At 42.4% G+C, this 19,314-nt stretch overlaps 1 protein-coding gene across 1 annotated transcript in view; it reads right to left on the bottom strand.

Moving 5' to 3' along the window:
• The window catches only part of LOC149315212 (voltage-gated delayed rectifier potassium channel KCNH5), a 244,103-nt gene that overhangs the window by 192,237 nt on the left and 32,552 nt on the right, over nt 1-19,314 (bottom strand). The window lies entirely within an intron of this gene.

Here is a 19,314-nt window from a genome sequence, read left to right as displayed (position 1 = left end):
TAAGTTCCTCTTTCTCCAGCGAATTGCAGCAGATCAGGAGGCAGTCCCTACTGCTCAGTTGCCTTCTTCCCTCCCACTCCACATCCCTGTAGCAATCCTTTGTGGGGCTTAGCAGCTATATTGGAAAAACTGGACACTTTGCATCATGTCCAGAACAAGACATACACATATGAAACCTCAAATTGCATACATGAATGTCACTACAGGTTGAGCCTCCCTTATCCGAAATCCTAAAATCCAAAATACTCCAAACTCCAAAATTGTCTATATAAGTGGCTGATATCATGACACCTTTGCTTTCTGATGGTTCAGTGTACCAAAACTTTGTTTCATGCACAAAATTATTAAAAATAATGTGTATAAAATGACCTTCTGACTATGTGTATAAGGTGTACATGAAACATAAATAAATTTCATGTTTAGACATGGGTCCCATCTCCAAGATGGGATATTCCATAAATATTCCAAAATCCAAAAAGCTCTGAAATTCAAAACACTTCTGGTCCCAAGCATTTTGGATAAGGAAGTCTCAACCTTTAACAGTCAACATGCTTTAGCTTTTGCAATGCAAATGTAACATTGTAGCACTTTCACTCATTTTCCCAGCAATGGTAAGACTGAACTGCATGCATTTCAGTCTAAGGTGGAAGATCTTTAAACACTTAATTGTCCCGTTCCAAAAATTAATATGAAATTACAGGAATAGGAAGGCTGCCAGTGACTCTGGCCCCATATCTATATTCCGTCTATGACTCTTACATTTGTTTGAATTATCTCAGCTTAGTCAGCTATTTTGAATTTTTGATGGCAGATGGTCAGTCAGTCAAGATTTATTCCCAGAAGTTTAGGTCATTAATCTGCATAGTGATCAGATTAACGCTTTTAATATTTTATTTCCTCCTCTTTGTACTGGAAACAGCAGAACATGCTTTCAGCTGGCCCGTTCTCTTTGGTCTTTCAATGTATTCAGTGCTTACTGACTGGAGAATAACCTTAAAAAACCCAAGAGTACTTGAATGATGGTCCCTGTTTAACACTATGTACTCAAGGGCAATGAATTCTCTTTAGATTTCAGCATGTAAAATTGTTCACTAAATCTTCAGTCTGTGATCGTAGAAGTGATTTTTCAACTCCAGTATGAAAAGGACATAAAGTATGCCAGACAGAGAGTAGGGTTTGAGAATATCTACTAAATAAAATTGGTTATTTAATAACATGGACAAGAAGTTATTCAAGTTAATACCTATATTTCCATATAAGTATGTATGTATGTATGTACTGTATGTATGTATGGTCAGAGGGATGTGGCTTAGAAGTTAAGAAACCAATTCCGACAATTGTAAGATCATAAGGTTGCCAGTTCGAGGCCCGAGTGTTGCATGATGGAGTGAGCTCCTGTCACTAGTCCCAACTTCTGCCAACCTAGCAGTTCAAAAGCATGTAAATGCAAGTAGATAAATAGGTACCACTTTGGTGGGAAGGTAACAGCATTTGGTTCAGTCATGCTGTCCACCTGACCACCAGAGCAGTCCTTGGACAATGTTGGCTCTTCAGTTTATGTAACGGAGATGAGCACCACCCCTTACAGTCTGTTATTCACATCAAGAGACTACCTTTACCTGTTACGTTTATGCATAGTCGAAGCCGAAAGTGCAAAGACAGGCTTAATGCTGAACATAAAGAAAACAAAAAATAATGATCATAAATGAAATATATACAGTAAATTCTACCTAGGCAATGAGGAAATTGAAACAGAAAAAGTGTTCCCATACCTAGAATCAAACACTGATCAAAACAGAGACTGCAGTCAAGAAATCAGAAGACTAGAAATCAGAAGGGCAGCTATGAAAGAACAAGACAAGATCCTAAAGAGTATACAAAAGAACACTAAAATTAGAATTGTCCAAGCTATCAAATTCTCCATCACCATGTATGGATAGAAAAGCTGGAGTGAAAAAAGTGGATAGGAAGAACACCAACTCATTTGAGATGTGATGCTGGAGAAGAGTGCTGAGGATACCATAGACAGCCAAAAAAACAAACAAATGGGTCCTTGAACAGATCAAGCATGAGATCTCCTTGGAAACCAAAATGATCAAACTGAGGCTGTTGTACTTTGGCCACAGCATGAGAAGGCATGGCTAGAAAAGGCAATAATGCTAAGAAAGTTAGAAGGCTGCAGAAAATCTCTGGCCTAAACAAAAAATTTCCCAAGCTCTAACTTGAGCTTGGAAACATTCCTTTTTGTACTAAGTAGGTTACATTCTTCTCCACAGTTGAACTTAGATCTCTCTGTCTTTCTGTTTGACTTCTATTCTGCAGCCCCAAGGCTCTCCTTCACCAGTACTGGGATGCTGTTAATATGCTTAAGTTCTTCATGCAGAAAGGACATCTCCACAATATTCATTGAACAGTTTAGCTGCTCAAACACATTCATCAAGATCGCTTGCCGTGAGATGCTCAGGACGTGGCAGCGACTTAGTACTGTTCTGACCACCCAAGCCATGGAATCATCTTAGCCTTAGGGGGAGAAATAACTTCTCCTCTTTCTTTTTCTTGGTAGGCAGGAGCCTATAATATTCACTTGTCTGCTCCTTCAAATCAGTGATGCTGAAGATTACTTCTTGTGCCATGGCTTGGCAGGAACACAGGAAATGACTGTACTTCTAGCTTTCTTGTCCATTTAAGCTAATGAAGGTAAAACACAGCCACTTGCCAGCAGTCAAGAAAACCATGGTCCTGAGTTTGCAGAACCTCATCAGGGCTCAAGACATCTAGAAAATCTAGAAAATCAGTATGCAAAGCGATTATACAGCACCTTTGAAAGTAACTGAAAGAAAGAAGCTGGTAGCATGAGCTTTCATAGACTCCGGCCTATGAAAGTTCATGCTACCAACTTCTTCCTTTCAGTTAGTCTCAAAGGTGCAACAAGATCCCTTTGTATACTTAACAGGGCTGATAGTAACTGAACATTTTGGAATTCTCTCATTCTTAGGGTCATCATAAATCAAAGCCAACTTGATGGCAATAAACAAGAAGCTCTGTATGAACTGAAATTTGAACTAAAATCCAGAACAGAGCCACCAGTCAATTCACATCAGAACCACTAGATGCTATTGCCTCCATCTGAAGAAAAGAGAGGGAAGATGGATGGATGGAAAATAGAAATCCAAGCTTATTCCCATTTCTCATCTTTAATGCTCTAAATTAAATTGATTTTCACTCCATTAATATGCTCCCCAGATATTTCTGCATTAATGTCTATATTTATTTTACATTCTTTTCCTTGAGCGGGAAAATACCATAATTATAACTTATGGATTCAAAGAGCGAAATAAGAGATTTATTGAAAGGAAATAGAATTATTATGGACTCATGGGTGACTCAACAAGAGACTTGGGTTTCTGTGCTTGAAGTTTTGTAAATCAACAGTTCCCTTATCTAATCCCTTCAGACAGCAGTCCAGACTGAATGCATGGAAGCTCCCATTATTTCCACAGAAAGCTTCATAGGCAAAAATCTAGTGCCAAGAGAGTAGAAGCTGAGCTCTTCCATTATTCCAATTTGCTGTAACATATTTTCCAGGAGTTCGCTGACTAAGAAAAAGGTACTGTCTGCACTGCAGAAATAATAACGTTTTATTAATACAGAAATAATACAGGTGACCATACTAGAACATAGAAAATTTAAATTTTTGGACTAAACCTGCCAGAATCCCCCAGCCAGACTGTTCACTTTGGTTGTGTTTGTACTGCAGAAATAATGCAGTTTGACACTGCTTTAACTGCCATGGCTCAATGCTATGGAATTCTGGAAATTGTAGTTTTGTGAGATATTTAGCCTTCTCTCACAGAGAGCAGTGGTGCCACAACAAACTACAAATCCCAGGATTCCTATATTCTGTATTGTGGTCTACTTTATTCATACTTAGGTTGCATCTGCACTGCAGAAATAAATGCAGTTTGACACAGCTTTAATTGCCATGGTTCAATGAGAAGGAATCCTGGGATTTGTAATTTGTTATGGCACCAGGACTCTCTGACAAAGAAGGCTAAATATCTCACAAAGCTACAGATCCCAAAATTCCATAGCATTCAGCCATGGCAGTTAAAGTGATGTCGAGCTGCATTATTTCTGCAGTGCAGATTAGACCCTTGGGTGTGTTTCTAATTCTCAGCGATGAATTTGCAAAATAGAAGGGTTATATAATTTAAACTATTCTCCAAGGCCACCAATGGAATCTATGGGCCCAAAAAGACAGGCCAAAATAAAGCTGCTCCGGGTCACTTTGGAAGTATGCTGTTTAAATGACACACACATCTTAAGAGGCCAGAAGCTGCGCCAAAGCTGTGCTCCAGACCTTAGGACTGGAGCAAGGCTTTGGCACAGCTTCCGGCCTCTTAGGACACATGCAGCATTTAAACAGCATACCTCCAAACTGACCGATAGCAACTTTATTTTGGCCTGTCTGTTTGGGCCCAAAGTCAAGATGGGCCTGATTAAGTTATGTAGCAGTAGAATGTTGAAATGAGTAAAATTACATCACGAGTGATATATATACACCTATTATGCTACAGATGTTGGATCTCCTGAATATGGTTTCATTTGGCCCCAGGAAGACAATCAGGATGCAAAAGTACAAAGAAAGAAAGCTGTGGAGTTATTCACTAGGTTTTTCTGTTTGCTTTTGACATCCAGCGCTCACTTTCTGGCTCGTAAATCAAATTAATTGCTTTCTAGTGATGTTCAGCATTAAGGAGATTGGAAGCCAGGAAGCTGTTCTGAGCAAGAAAACAAAGGAAAAAACCAACCAGAGAAACTAAAAAAAAAAAACAGAATTGCAAAATGAGGAACACCCATCCGCTGCTCTGAGAGGAAGCTTCTCTTTGCTAACTGCCTGGGAACAAGAGTGGAGGTATAAGAGGAGGATGAGACCATTGCCCCCAAACAAGAATTCTGCCCCTCCCCAATAATATTTCCCTTCAGTCCCCAAATACCTAGCATCGCAGAAGGTGAGATGATGAAAATCATCCATGCCTAGAACTCTTATATCTACTGTTGGTAACTTTCCTTGCCCATTTCCCTTTCAATGCCTAAACTGTGTCTCGAAATGTTCAACTGAAGTTTTATGAGACCACAGCCCTAGAATTTTAGGGAATTTAAGGGGGGGGGGGGGAATTCATTTATTCACTTCATTTATTCTGTTTGTATGCCACCTTTCTCCTATGCCAGGCCCCAAGGCAGCTTCCATAACTACAAACTGAAAACATTTACACAAAGTTGAAAACCAGTCTAAAAACACTACATTAAAACACTATAAAACAGATTAAAAATCATGCAAAAGTTAAAACCAGATAAAATATGCATCTATATTAAAAACTATCCCTGCTTAAGCATTACAAGCTTGCCAGTGAAAGAAAAGCAGAAAGGGGGCCAGCCCAGCCTCCCAGGGAAGGGAATTAAGAATTCTTATTGGGGGATAGCAGTCTTATTGCACTCCCCCTTCCTTCCAGAGCTATACCCATGGTTAGGGAAGTATCTTTGAAAGAGCTCTTGTCGCCTGTTTCATTGAAGCAAAACAAATGAAAAAAACCCATATGGCCCCTTTAAGAGTGACAGATTTGTTAGAGCATGATCTTTCATGGATTACAATCTACTGCACCAGCTGCATGGAGTGTAATCTGAGTGTATAAACACAGTTTAGGTTAGGGTCAGCAATTGCAGCAGAACTGCAAATCAGTTTTCTGTCCCAGGACACTCCAGGGTTTTCACAGACTATGAAAAGTGCCCCCAAATTAAACAAAACAAAAATTCTGGTTTAGGGGGAGGGAACACCTGGGTCATGATCTTCTATTGTGGTCTACTTGATGCATACTTAGGCTACATCTGTACTGCAGAAATAATGCAGTTTGACATTGCTTTAATTGCCATGGCTCAATGCAAAGGAACCATGGGATTTGTAGTCTGTTGTGGCACCGGAGCTCTCTGACAGAGCAAACAAAAACAGCTTCATTTATATACCACTTCATACTGAACTAGCAGTGTCTAAGCAGTTTACAGCTGTAAACTAATTGCCCTCAGCAATCTGGGTACTCGTTTTAGCGACCTCAGAAGGATGCAAGCCTGAGTTGAGCTTGAGCCCTTTTGGTGGTACAGTTGGCCCTTCTTATACACAGATTTTTTGTACATGGATTAAAGCATCCACAGTTTGAAAATGTTCAAAAAAGGTATAAATTTCAAATACCAAACCTTGATTTTCCAATTTTTATAAGGGACACTATTTTGCTACGTCATTATATTTAATGGGACTTGAGCATAAACAGATTTTGTTATCCACAGGGGATCTTGGAACCAAACCCCAGCGTATAACAAGGGTCCACTTATGGTTTTGAGTGACTGGCTGCAGTACAGGCATTTAACCACTGCACCACCAGGGCTCCTGGCTAAATAACTCACAAAGCTACAAATCACAGAAATCCATACCACTGAGCCATGGCAGCATCAAACTGAATTATTTCTGCAATGCAGATATATCCTTAGCTATATAGCAGAGGTGCAATTGAACCTTGTTAGTGAATTGAAGAGGTTGCCTAACGACACCACCAAAGTGTCTCAATGCATTGGTATTCCCTAACCAGTGTCCTAATGCACTTTACTGATGTGCATCGACAATCCCTAGCCATTGTCCGGATGGACATTAGGAGCACCTGCTGTGTATCAGTCCCCATGCTGATCAGTTCTGATGCTCAGCAATCACTTCGCTGGCTCCCTACATAGTTAATGTCATGACAGCCTCTTGCTGAATACAGTCATTGCAAAACTGCTCAGTTCAGCTTTCTGGAGATACAGGTTCGCTTACATAGATGTAAGACTCATATTGAATTCTAGTCCTGGTATTTGTTGTTGATAAACAGGGTAGAGGACCTTGTAAAGCTATTCCAAAGATGAATGGAGAGCATTCAGGAAAAGCAATTCAACTTGTTATATGGCCAGAAGACAGTATGGGGAGTCTGAAAGGGTTTTACACAGTTAGAGGTGCGGTCACAATTGAAAGGAATGCCAAGACTGGAAGTTATCTCTTAAGAAACAGTAAAATGACCTTTTAACCAAAGGATATTGTATAAGGGAAATGGGGATGGAAAGAATATTCAGAACTGTTCCTAAAATGGTTAAAAATAGAATCATAGAATCACAGAGTTGGAAGAGACCCCAAGGGCCACCCAGTTCAACCCCCTAATGCCATGGAGGAAGACAAAAAGCAAGCCCAACAGATGGACTCCCAGCCTCTGTTTAAAAACCTCCAAAGAAAGAGACTCCACCATGCTCCAAGGCAGCATGTTCCACTATTGAACCATGGTTATCATTAGGAAGACCTTCCCAATGTTTAGATGGAATCTTCTTCCCTGTAATTTGAATGCATTGCTCTGCATCCTAGTCCCAAAACAGACAGGCCAAAAATTTCTGCTTTGTGCTGCGTTGTGGTGTATGGTGTGTAATGCAAAGGAATCCCATGATTCCTTTGTATTACATGCCACTTACCACTAACACGGCTGAAAGCCATGCTGAGCCCACACCAGGCCAGAAGAACAGGTCCCAAAGGAGCAGATACAATCTGCTCCTTCCAGTGGTCCAGTTCAGGACTGCAGGGACAGCCCGAATCGGGACCAGGACCATGTGGTCACCGCAGTCCTGTAGTGATTGGGATGGGAGCATCCTCTGGCCACTCTTTTTGCCCCATCTGCTTGAGGCCTTAATCTCTGGAGCAATAAAAAACAAGCTTGCTTCATCCTCTATAAGGCATCCCTTCAAATATTAAACATGGCTATCATGTCACCTCTTAACTTCCTCTTCCTCAAGCTAAACATACACAGTCACTTCTCATAGGAAATGGTTTCCAGACTTTTCACCATTTTGGTCACCCTCCTCTGGACACGCTCCAGCTTGTCCACATCCTTTCTGAATTGTGGTGCCCACAACTGGACATAATACTCCAAATTAGGTATGACCAAAACAGAATAGAGAGGCACTATTAGTTCCCTTGATCTTGACACTATACTCCTATTGATGCAGCTTAGAATTGCATTGGCTTTGTTAACTGCCACATCACATTGCTGTCTCATGTCCAGCCTGTGGTCCACTAAGACTCCTAGATCCCCTTTGCATGTACTGCCATCAAGTGAGGTGTCACCCATCCTATATCTGTGCATTTCATTTTCTCAAGAGTCAGGAAACCATGATGAGGAGAACCCTGGATGGGTGAGAATCTTCACAATACAAGACCTATTCTGTACACAAAGTGGACATGGTTTTGTGCAGCAGATACTGGTTTATCTGCCAAAAATGTGGTTTTGCAACAAAAATGCAATTTTCTTCACAAAACTCATTTTCTGCACCCTGTGAATGCATGCAAAGGGATTTTGTAGCACCTTTGAGACTAAGACCTGGAACAGACCAGTTCTAAAAGCTGGTTTCTGGTGTTCTGGGGTTGTGGTGTTCAGATGCCACATGCCCACAAGATGTCTTGAGGCCACCCAGCTGCCCAGACATGGGAGGCTTCATGATGGCCCAGAGGTGCGGCTTTACATGCTGCACGCTGCTGATGAGTCCTGAAGCCAACGTGAGAGTGGGGCAGAACAGAAAAAGGCAGTTTTTTGTCACCCACAAAAGGAGCTCCTTTTTGGGGTGGCTTCAAGGCAAATTCGAGCTCTAGCATGTGGTTGCCATGGCCCCAAATCGTCTTCAGAAGGGACAGCTTCAAGCCATCCCTTCTGCCCGTCTGTTTCACCCATAACTCAGTGAAATATGTAAACTTTTTATAGACTCAGAAGCAGAAGAAACCACCTCTGAAAAAAACAGATTGGGGCCACTGCTATTGCACACTGTGGTCTCAATCCGCCTTTTTGTTGGCCTAAAAAGTGCCAAATTGCCACTCCTTTTTGCACTGGCAAAAAGCTGACTTTTCCCACCCTGCCACAGCTTTATGGCACTCCTGTGGCATGCAGCATGTAAATGCCATGCCACCGGAGCACCTGGAAGCCCACATCTGGGCTACCAGGCAGCTTCAAGGCATCTTGAGGGCATGCAGCATCTAAATGTTATGCCCCAAGCCACCGAGTTTAGAGCCAGTCTGTTTTGCCCCTCAGTCTACCTCCTCAGATGCAGTTCACTTCATCTGAGTTCCCTTTGCATACCGATAGTGCAGACTGTAAATAGTCTTTGAAAACAGCAATTTTTTACAACTTTCTCATAGTTAAAAGAGAAAAGGAGTAAAATAATACATTCTTGCCTGTAAGAATGAAATTTGTGATTATCTGCATTCCTAAAGGGGAAAAATCCCATTATGAAATATACAAAACAACCAGCCAAACACAGTTGAATTCTCTCTGGGGAAATACATGGCCAAGGAAGAAACACCTGATCAATGCAGGTGACTTCAACACCTATCTGGTTAAGTCTCCAAAGCATTGCTGCAAGTGCAACCTAAAGGGACAAAACAGTTTGATCTAGTAAAAGGCAGCTTCCAGTTAGGGCTGAAAAAGAAATGTGTATTAACTGATTTCTTTTAAACAGGTTTATCCCAATTGTTGTCTATGAGAATATTAGGAAAAATCTCTACCTGTCTTTCAGTTTCTCCATTAAAATGAAATTGAAGGTGGGTGATTCTCTTCCCCTCTCCTTCCCCCCTCCCCTTTTTCATTTAGATGCAAAATATGAGCACAGCTTTAAATGTGTAACTTTGCAAATGGGCACAAACATGCCAATGGGGAAAGCGTGTACAAAAATGTCCCTATTAAGAAAAAAATGTGTATATTAGGGACATGACACACCAAAATAATCATGAATTTCCATGTGAGAAATGAGTTGCACAGTCTTGCAACCCAGTTCAAAACAAAGATACGGGGAAGGTGGAACTGTGGAGAAAAAAATGCAACAAAATCGAGTCTGAAAGATTTTCACTTTCCTAATTTCCACATTCCTATTTCCTCCAGGAGGTCCCGGCATGTCATCACCTGGCAGCCGTGGGCTAGAGCTTCTTTCTTTTTTCATTTTTAAAAGAAAAGTTGTTATTTTTTTAAAAAATCTGCTATTTTAGAGGCCAATTTGGGAGCTGGGTTCCATCTGCTCACCTTCCTATGAGCAGTTCTGCTCTGCCAGAGAAGCAGCCATGCTGAGCTCTCTCTCTCTTTAATAAAACATTAGTATAGAGCTCTGCTGGGCTGCAATTAACCTCTTTGTCGCAGATTGTCTCATCCTGGAAACTGAAGAAAATAATGAAGGCATTTAAATCAATGTGTCAAAGTGGCATTTGCGATCTTAATAGGTAACAAAAATGCACAGGTTAACAACAATGTGTAGAGTGCGAGGGCCACAGGAAGGTAATTACAATGACAGGCATGCTAATCCTGGTCCACACAAGTGTAAGGGACACTACCTAACAACAAAAAGGTTGTTTTGCTCATCTTGCAATCCACCATGGAATGGTTAAACACAAATGCTTATGTGCAACTGTGCAGTACTGGAGAACTAACCCATATTCTAGCTGCGCAATGAGATCCATTTCCAGAGCAACAAAAACTTAAGTAGGGGAAAGCTATTAGCCAGCAGCAAGCCAAAGTAGCTTGGTGGTTTGAGAGTTGGACAGGGACTCTGGGACTCAGGGTTCAAATCTCCACTCAGCCATGGAAACCCAAATTTTCAGTCCATTGAGAAGGCAATGGCAAACTGTAGTTTGACACCATTTTAACTGTCATGGCTCCATCCTAAGAATCCTGGGATGTGTAGTTTTGTAAGGCACCAACATACTTTGGCAGAGAAGATAAAAGACCTTGTAAACCTAACCTACAAATCCCAGGATTCTATAAAATGGAGCTACAGCACTTAAAGTGGTGTCAAACTGCATTATTTCCACAGTGTCTATGCACCCCTAGACATATTACTCTAAAATGAAAGCTTTAGGTCTGTTGAATTCTAATCATGTTCCACAAGTCAACTAAAATATTACATTGAGGATGGACCCATGCAGGCACAGATAATCTACCCTACAAATAAAGATGTTTTGATTCCTTTCCCAGTATCTTTGATATTATTCTTATTCTTATTTCTTGATAACACCTTGATACATGGACTGTCACCAAGTGTGGAGATCTGTATTGTGAAAAATGTTACCTTTTAAATATCTGTATGTCAGACTGACCAAAATGGTTTTAAACTGAAGATAGGGATGAATTAATCTCCCAGATGTTTGGGGTTACAGGTCCCCTACTCCCTTGCTATTGGAAGTCATGTCTAAAACTCCTAGAGGAGAAAACATTTCCCATAACTGCTTAAAAAGCAAAATAAAATAAAATAAAGCTGGCTCTACCACCAGTACTGCTGCAATACATACTGATTCCATAGTGATTGCAGAGAAGGAGAGGCCCAAGAATTTTGAGCTAATACTTTGCCTTCAGCCAGAGTCTACAGTGGGGAATATAAGAAAGTTTCCAAATGATGGAGAACCTGTCAGCAGGCAGGAGGCAAAGGTACTTAGGTAGTTCTCCCCTGGTGCCTTACCATCTATGTATGAAGAGAAGCAGGAAGCATTTTCAACCCGCGCTTTGCAAAGACTATGGAATGCCAATTCATTAAAAACAACACAGAAACACACACACACACACATGCATTTCTTCGATTTTTTGACCTTTTGTGATTTAGCTGCTAAAAGTTGCAAGGGTTAGATTTAATAAGAAATGCAAAATTGCTGCCTTATTTCACAGGAGTTAAAGCAACATCTTTGAAAATATGTAACGTTGTTGGGTGCCTCCAAATCATTTACGACTTACGGTGACCCTAAGGCAAGGTTTATTCAGAAGGGATTTGCTTCCTTCTCCCTCTGTATGATTCAGGTCTATCATGATTTCCTGTTCTACTGTTCCTTTTGTCACTTTATAGTGGTATTCTTTCAAGTCAACTCAAACTTCTGGCAAGCCTATCATGGGGGTTTCTTGGTGAGATTTATTCCGAGGAGGTTTGCCACTGCCATCCTCTAAGGCTGAGAAAGTGTGACTTGCCCAAGTTAGTCTTGAAGGTGCTGCCAAGTTGTTTTTGTCTCTTTCCCTTCTCGTTGTTGTTGTTGTTGTTGTTGTTGTTGTTGTGTGCCTTCAAGTTATTCCAATTTATGGTGACCCAAAGGCTCAGTACTAGAGAATCCTGGAAATTGTAGTTTATTATGGCATCAGAGCTCTCTGGCAGAGAAGGCTAGATGTCTCACAAAACTACAGTTCCCAAAATTCCATAGCATTGAGCCATGGCAATTACAGTGGTGTCATACTGGATAATTTCTACAGTGCGGATGCAGCCATACTCAGCCAGATTTCTACAGTGCGGGTCTTGTTTCTTTTTGCTATTAGTTCATTTAAAAAAATGTTTTTGCAAAGAACACTGAGCTATTCAGTGAGACTATGCAGCCATTGCCTTTAGACATCTTGTCTAGATAAGGAAGAAGAGAGCCATGTGAGAGTTAATTCAAGATACTATCTTTTATTGAGGCAATTTTAGAGTTTGGGATCAATATCCATCAGTGATTGCTCTAGCGAAATCCTGTTATACTATTAGTTGTCTGTCATGTTGGTGTTATTTGGAGGTATATTGAAAGGGCAATGCAGCATGTTATGTGAAATGCCCATTTGATATATGTAAATCTTCTAGAGAGGAAGAAATTAGATTATTTATTCTGACGTTATTTGCTATTTCATGGGAAGGATTGGAAAAGATGTCTCAGGTAAGAAATTTGTTAATAATTTATGAGGAGAGGAAGCACAGCAGATACGTTCTGTGGCAGTGAGGGAATGATTCTGCCCTGCAGTTTCAGCTGAACCTATTTCGACATAGTACCCAGCACCTTGGACAGATCTGAGGCTGCATCCACACTGCATAAATAATCCAGTTTGGCACTGCTTTAACTTCCATGGCTCAGTGCAATGGAATTCTGCGATTTGTAGTTTTGTGAGACTTTTAGCCTGCTGTGTCAGATAGCTCTGGGCCCGCAACTATAGTTCAAAGAATATCACAAGACTGAGCCATGGCTGTTAAAATGTTGTCAAAGGCTGCTTCCACACTGCAGAATTAATCCAGGTTGACACCACTTTAACTGTCATGGCTCAATGCTTTGGAATTTTGCAAACTGCAGTTCTGTGAGATATATAGCCTTGTCTGCCAGAGACCTCTGGTGACACAAGAAACTACAGTTCCCAGGATTCCATAGCATTGAGCCTTGGCAGTTACATCAGTGTCAAACTTTCTCCTCCTACTGAGCCCCACCCCATTTACACCATCTTTTCAGCATTTTAAAAGGGAAAAGGTGAATGCCACAGTCCATTACTGCCAGAAGGCAGGTGGTTGAGGAGCCGTGGTGTCACCCTCTCTTAGGATGTCACTTGGTGTGGTCCACACCCCCTAGTGACACCACTGGCATCAGGGGAAACCTAAAGAGAAGGCCAATGGACTGGGAACTGACTATTTGAGGTTTCTACTAACACATTTTTATACAATTTGGACTACATTTGGCATGTTTTACAAAAACAGCATCCAAAAAATGCTCCTCCCTCTTTAACTGTCATCTCGGCCTCAGAAGGAGCCATCAGGCAGACCCAGCAACATCGGGGACTGCCTGAAGGAAGAGGCCCCTCCCTCCTCAACTGTCATCTCGGCCTCAGAGGGAGCCATCAGGCAGACCCAGCAACATCACGGATTGCCTGAAGGAAGAGGCCCCTCCCTCCTCAACTGTCATCTCGGCCTCAGAGGGAGCCATCAGGCAGACCCAGCAACATCTTGGACTGCCTGAAGGAAGAGGCCCCTCCCTCCTCAACTGTCATCTCGGCCTCAGAGGGAGTCATCAGGCAGACCCAGCAACATCTTGGACTGCCTGAAGGAAGAGGCCCCTCCCTCCTCAACTGTCATCTCGGCCTCAGAGGGAGTCATCAGGCAGACCCAGCAACATCTTGGACTGCCTGAAGGAAGAGGCCCCTCCCTCCTCAACTGTCATCTTGGCCTCAGAGGGAGTCATCAGGCAGACCCAGCAACATCTTGGACTGCCTGAAGGAAGAGGCCCCTCCCTCCTCAACTGTCATCTCGGCCTCAGAGGGAGTCATCAGGCAGACCCAGCAACATCTTGGACTGCCTGAAGGAAGAGGCCCCTCCCTCCTCAACTGTCATCTCGGCCTCAGAGGGAGCCATCAGGCAGACCCAGCAACATCTTGGACTGCCTGAAGGAAGAGGCCCCTCCCTCCTCAACTGTCATCTCGGCCTCAGAGGGAGCCATCAGGCAGACCCAGCAACATCAGGGACTGCCTGAAGGAAGAGGCCCCTCCCTCCTCAACTGTCATCTCGGCCTCAGAGGGAGCCATCAGGCAGACCCAGCAACATCTTGGACTGCCTGAAGGAAGAGGCCCCTCCCTCCTCAACTGTCATCTCGGCCTCAGAGGGAGTCATCAGGCAGACCGAGCAACATCAGGGACTGCCTGAAGGAAGAGGCCCCTCCCTCCTCAACTGTCATCTCGGCCTCAGAGGGAGCCATCAGGCAGACCAGCAACATCTTGGACTGCCTGAAGGAAGAGGCCCCTCCCTCCTCAACTGTCATCTCGGCCTCAGAGGGAGCCATCAGGCAGACCCAGCAACATCTTGGACTGCCTGAAGGAAGAGGCCCCTCCCTCCTCAACTGTCATCACGGCCTCAGAGGGAGCCATCAGGCAGACCAGCAACATCTTGGACTGCCTGAAGGAAGAGGCCCCTCCCTCCTCTACTGTCATCTCGGCCTCAGAGGGAGCCATCAGGCAGACCCAGCAACATCAGGGACTGCCTGAAGGAAGAGGCCCCTCCCTCCTCAACTGTCATCTTGGCCTCAGAGGGAGTCATCAGGCAGACCCAGCAACATCAGGGACTGCCTGAAGGAAGAGGCCCCTCCCTCCTCAATTGTCATCACGGCCTCAGAGGGAGCCATCAGGCAGACCAGCAACATCCTGCCTGAAGGATGAGACTTCTCCCTCCTTTAACTGTATTTTGTATTGTATTACGATTTCACTGTACACCGCTATGATCATCGTGGAATAGCGGTCTATAAATAAAACATATTATTATTATTATTATTCCTAATGTAAAGACAAGGAGAGCTTAACAAAGGAGCTTGCAAAGGACAGGAGGAAACTTGGATCTCAACAGCAGCAACTCTTTTTGTCTTGTGAATGGAACTTACAAATTCTTCCTGGAGTGCTCGCATGGCCAGAAGGAGGAAGTGCCCATCTGAACTGAGAACAGTCACATCTTGACAAAATGCAGGGACTAACACTAACCAAGACTTTCAACATGTATTCTATCTCTAAGCCATAGTTCCTCCTCATTTGAACTTTGTATTTTGAACAGGCTGTATGTCAAGGAGCTTATAAATTTATAGCACTTATAACTGTCAGATGGTCAAAAGGGCTTTGGCTGGTCACCAAGAGAGCACAGTACACACTTGTTACAACAGTTCCATAGTTTCTACTCTATTACAAAATGCCCTCTATAATTCAGGCCCATCTAGGCCACATCCTCTGATATTAACCAGCCCAGGTTTGAGACCTTCATATGGTTCAGGTCTGGGCTGTCTGAAGGACTGTTTACTCTTAGATAAGCCTGCCCAGATTTTGAGATCTTTGAGGAGGTCTTTATTTCAGTCTCACCAGAGGGGATCCTGCTATGGGGGGGTGGGGGGGGGACTTCCAGGCGGGACTTCCAGTGGGACTTTCAGGGCCAGGGAAATGGCCGTGTGGGCTGGCAAATGGCTGCACAGGCTGGGGACCAAGGAGCACTTGTTTGGGCCAAGGAGCACCTGTGGGGGGCAGGGGGTGGAGGGCCAACCAGGTGTCATCCTCCTCTTCAAGGGTGTCAGCCGGTGTGGCCCAGACACCTCGCACCCCCTCAGTGATGCCACTGAGTCTCACCACCCTGAATACAGGTTGGATAGCTATGTGCTAGGGATGCTTTCACAGGAGATCCTGCACTGAGTAGCGGGTTGGATTTCATAGTCCATGGGGCCCCTTTCAACTCTATGGTTCTATGACTTTTTGATTCTGTGAGATTCTCAGTAGCTGCTTCCACATTCTGTCACTCACTTCCTAGAGAGATTAGACTGGCTCCCTTCTTCTTGTCTTGAGCAGGTATAGACTTTTTTTATTATTATTCTAACAAAATTTGGGGAGCTGGCTGTTCTCCAGAGGAAAGGGCTTTTAATGGTGTGCTGTACTATTTTAATTTATTTCTCTTCCCATGCCTATATTTTCAATGGTATAGAATCACATCGCCACAGTAACCTGTTATGTTATGTGTTTCTGTATCTATTTTAATTTCTGTAAGCCACTCTGAGGCACAGTTCTAGGAGGAAAGACAAAGGCTGGATTCCTCTCGGGGCTTTGTAAGTGGATTTACATCTAAGGAAATTAGAATTGGGCAGTTCTGTAATGTCCGTACTTAGTAAAGGGCTGTTGTTATGTGACTGATGCACATTTGGACCAATGGACAAGAGTTGTGCACCAGTCTTGTTGTGCACTGGGACACCAGCTAGGGAGCGTAGATGTGTATTGAGACACTCTTGCTGGTGTCCCACTCATATTCACAATTCAGCAATAGGGGTTCTTAGAACTTCTGCTACATAACTAAGTACAAGTTGCGTTTTCCTAATCCAGAATTCTGAAATCCAGAATATTTCAAAAACCAACACTTTTTTTGTGGGTGGCTGAGATAGTGGCAGCCTTGCTTTCTGGTGATTCAATCTACACAAAGTACAGAAAATTATTATAAAATATTGTATAAAATTATGAGTATACGCTGCATATGAAACATAAATGAAGTTTAGACTTGGGTTCCATCTCATTTGTGCCTATATGCAAATACAGTTATTCCAAAATCTGAACAAATCCAAAAGACTTTTGGTCCCAAGTATTTTGGATAAGGGAAACTCAACCTGTATATGTAAAGTAACACAACATATATCATGATGGAGGATTCTGCCCAAAATACATATAAAATAAAATAAAATAGATGAAGGCTGGATTGAAATGTTTCATCACACCATTCATTTTCTAAATTTTTAATACTTTTAAGCTCTAAATTTTGAGACATGCACTATCATTTCCTAATAGGATAAACTCACAGGATCATGCAATATTGCTGCATGCTTCCAGGATAGCAAAATAGATTGGCCCGGGGAAGCGTACACTAACATCAATATTTTAGTTATGCTGAGTATTTTCCCCTTTGAAACTCACTCCTTCCATTAATAATGAGCACTGCCTCATATTTATATGCTCTTCATCTACCATGAGATGGTGACATTTTGCTTATATATTATGTACAAATTCTATGTGCCCTGGGAAAATGTTGGCATCTTTTCATATGAATCTGGAACTTCCCAACTATACATTCAGCCAAATTTGAGTGATGGCTCTCCCTAGGACCTTACTCCCTCCCCACCCTGACACATTGTATTCCCCAGCACATTGTAAATTTATGCATCTTTCTGCTATAAAATTCCAAAATAAACCTGGCTGGAAAACCTCTAAGTATATGGCAGGGATGTTTGGAAAGGACAGAATATGAATTATGCAAGAGCCTAATGTCTGATAAAACATAACCGCATCTCCTAGATGCTTATATAATTCAAACCACTTCCTTTGTAAGCTCTCTCATATTGAACTAGGCACTGTGGGACCAACTCAATCACTATTACAGCTTGGGAAAGGTCCCTTTGGACTATGGCTATACTGGTTAGATAGTCTGGGAGTTGTAGTCTAAAAGAGAACCTTCCCAATACTGGTTGCTATTACCATGCTACCTTATTTGTTGGGGCTTGGGACAAAGAACCTTAACTACTCTGCTACTCATGATCCTCCAACTTGAGACTGTGATGTAGAGAAGGGGAAAGCTGCTGTCTCTTTTTCTTATAATCTTTAAATCTTTTCCGTCTCAAATGAGAAGACTTCTGTCCAATAGCTTACAGTGAGGAAATGGAGCATAACTTCACAGAGTTATGTGGAGGTTGTACAAAATTGCTTCATTAGTGAACTATGATGTTGCACAACCAAATGTACATCTCATTGTGCATCACGTTGGCATACCATGTGCATATATGGGCAGTGCACATGCATGACCACTCACAGCATGCTTGCTCAATCATGTGCAATGTGCAAACCATATGTAATGTGTTACCCCGAAGTCCAGCCTCCCTTCACCTTCTGAAACATTGAGTGGACAATGGCTGTTCCTCATCAAACTGATTCTGATCTCGATCTATCTATCCTTGGCTACATGCTCTTGCGCTCCCCCATGCTGAGCCTCCCAGACCCATAAATATGGTCCTGGATCTCCTTATATGTCATGGCTAGTTTCCTGCATCCCTTTTTGATATCAACTTAATATCAGAAAAGAAGGGGGTGAAGGGAGTCCAAGCTATAGCTGGTTGGTGATTTTCAGAGAAAGTCAATGAGAGCCATTAAGATTTTAATGTCCAAATTAAGGTTTAAATTCAGCCTAAAATCAATCAGGATGGCACTCAAAACACTCCAGGGCTAACTGGGATGCAGGTCACAGCAACATAAATTCCAGGTTCCTTGACATTTTTTATGTATTTGAACCAGAGCTTTAAAAAACTATTTACTACAAGTCTTAGAATCTCTCAGCCAGCCTAACTAGGGAGATTATGGGAACACAGGACTAAAACAAAACCATCCCTCAAGTTCTTGTTTAAACTCCTTTAAACTGGACAAAAGGAAAGGATGGAATATTCTTGGGTTCTTGCAACTGAACTGACCAAAATAACTTCTGTGGATAGCGTGGACTTCTAGAAAGACAATTAAATCATCCTCAGAGCAAATCAAACCTGAACTGTCTCAAGAAGTCAAGATGACTAAATTGAGACTATTATACTTTGGACATTTTGTGGGAAGACATTACTCACTAGAAAATGCAATAATGTTTGGTAAGGTGAAACGTAGTAGGATAAAAGGAAGACTACATTACAAATGGATCGACTCAGTCAAGGAAGCCATGGCCCTGAGTCTGCAAGATAACAGAGTGACTTGGAGGTCTCTCATTCATATGGTCACCATAAATCAGAGTTGACTTGATGGCAATTAACAACAACAGAGAAGTGAAGAATCTCTACCTTACTAAGGAGCCTGTAGCTTCACAAAGTTCAAAGGCAACTTGGATCTCGAGAGGAGTATCTCTTTTTGTCTTATTAAAAATTCCTTCCCTGGAGTACTCACATGGCCAGAAGGAGGAGGGACCTGCCTACATGAATTT

This window comes from Sceloporus occidentalis, unplaced genomic scaffold (genome assembly GCF_023333645.1).
Source record: "Sceloporus occidentalis isolate IW3139 unplaced genomic scaffold, rSceOcc1.0.p SCAF_4, whole genome shotgun sequence".
NCBI lineage: Eukaryota > Metazoa > Chordata > Lepidosauria > Squamata > Phrynosomatidae > Sceloporus > Sceloporus occidentalis.
The sequence above is the reverse complement of the archived record's forward strand: the minus strand, read 5'-3'. Positions and strand labels throughout refer to the sequence as shown.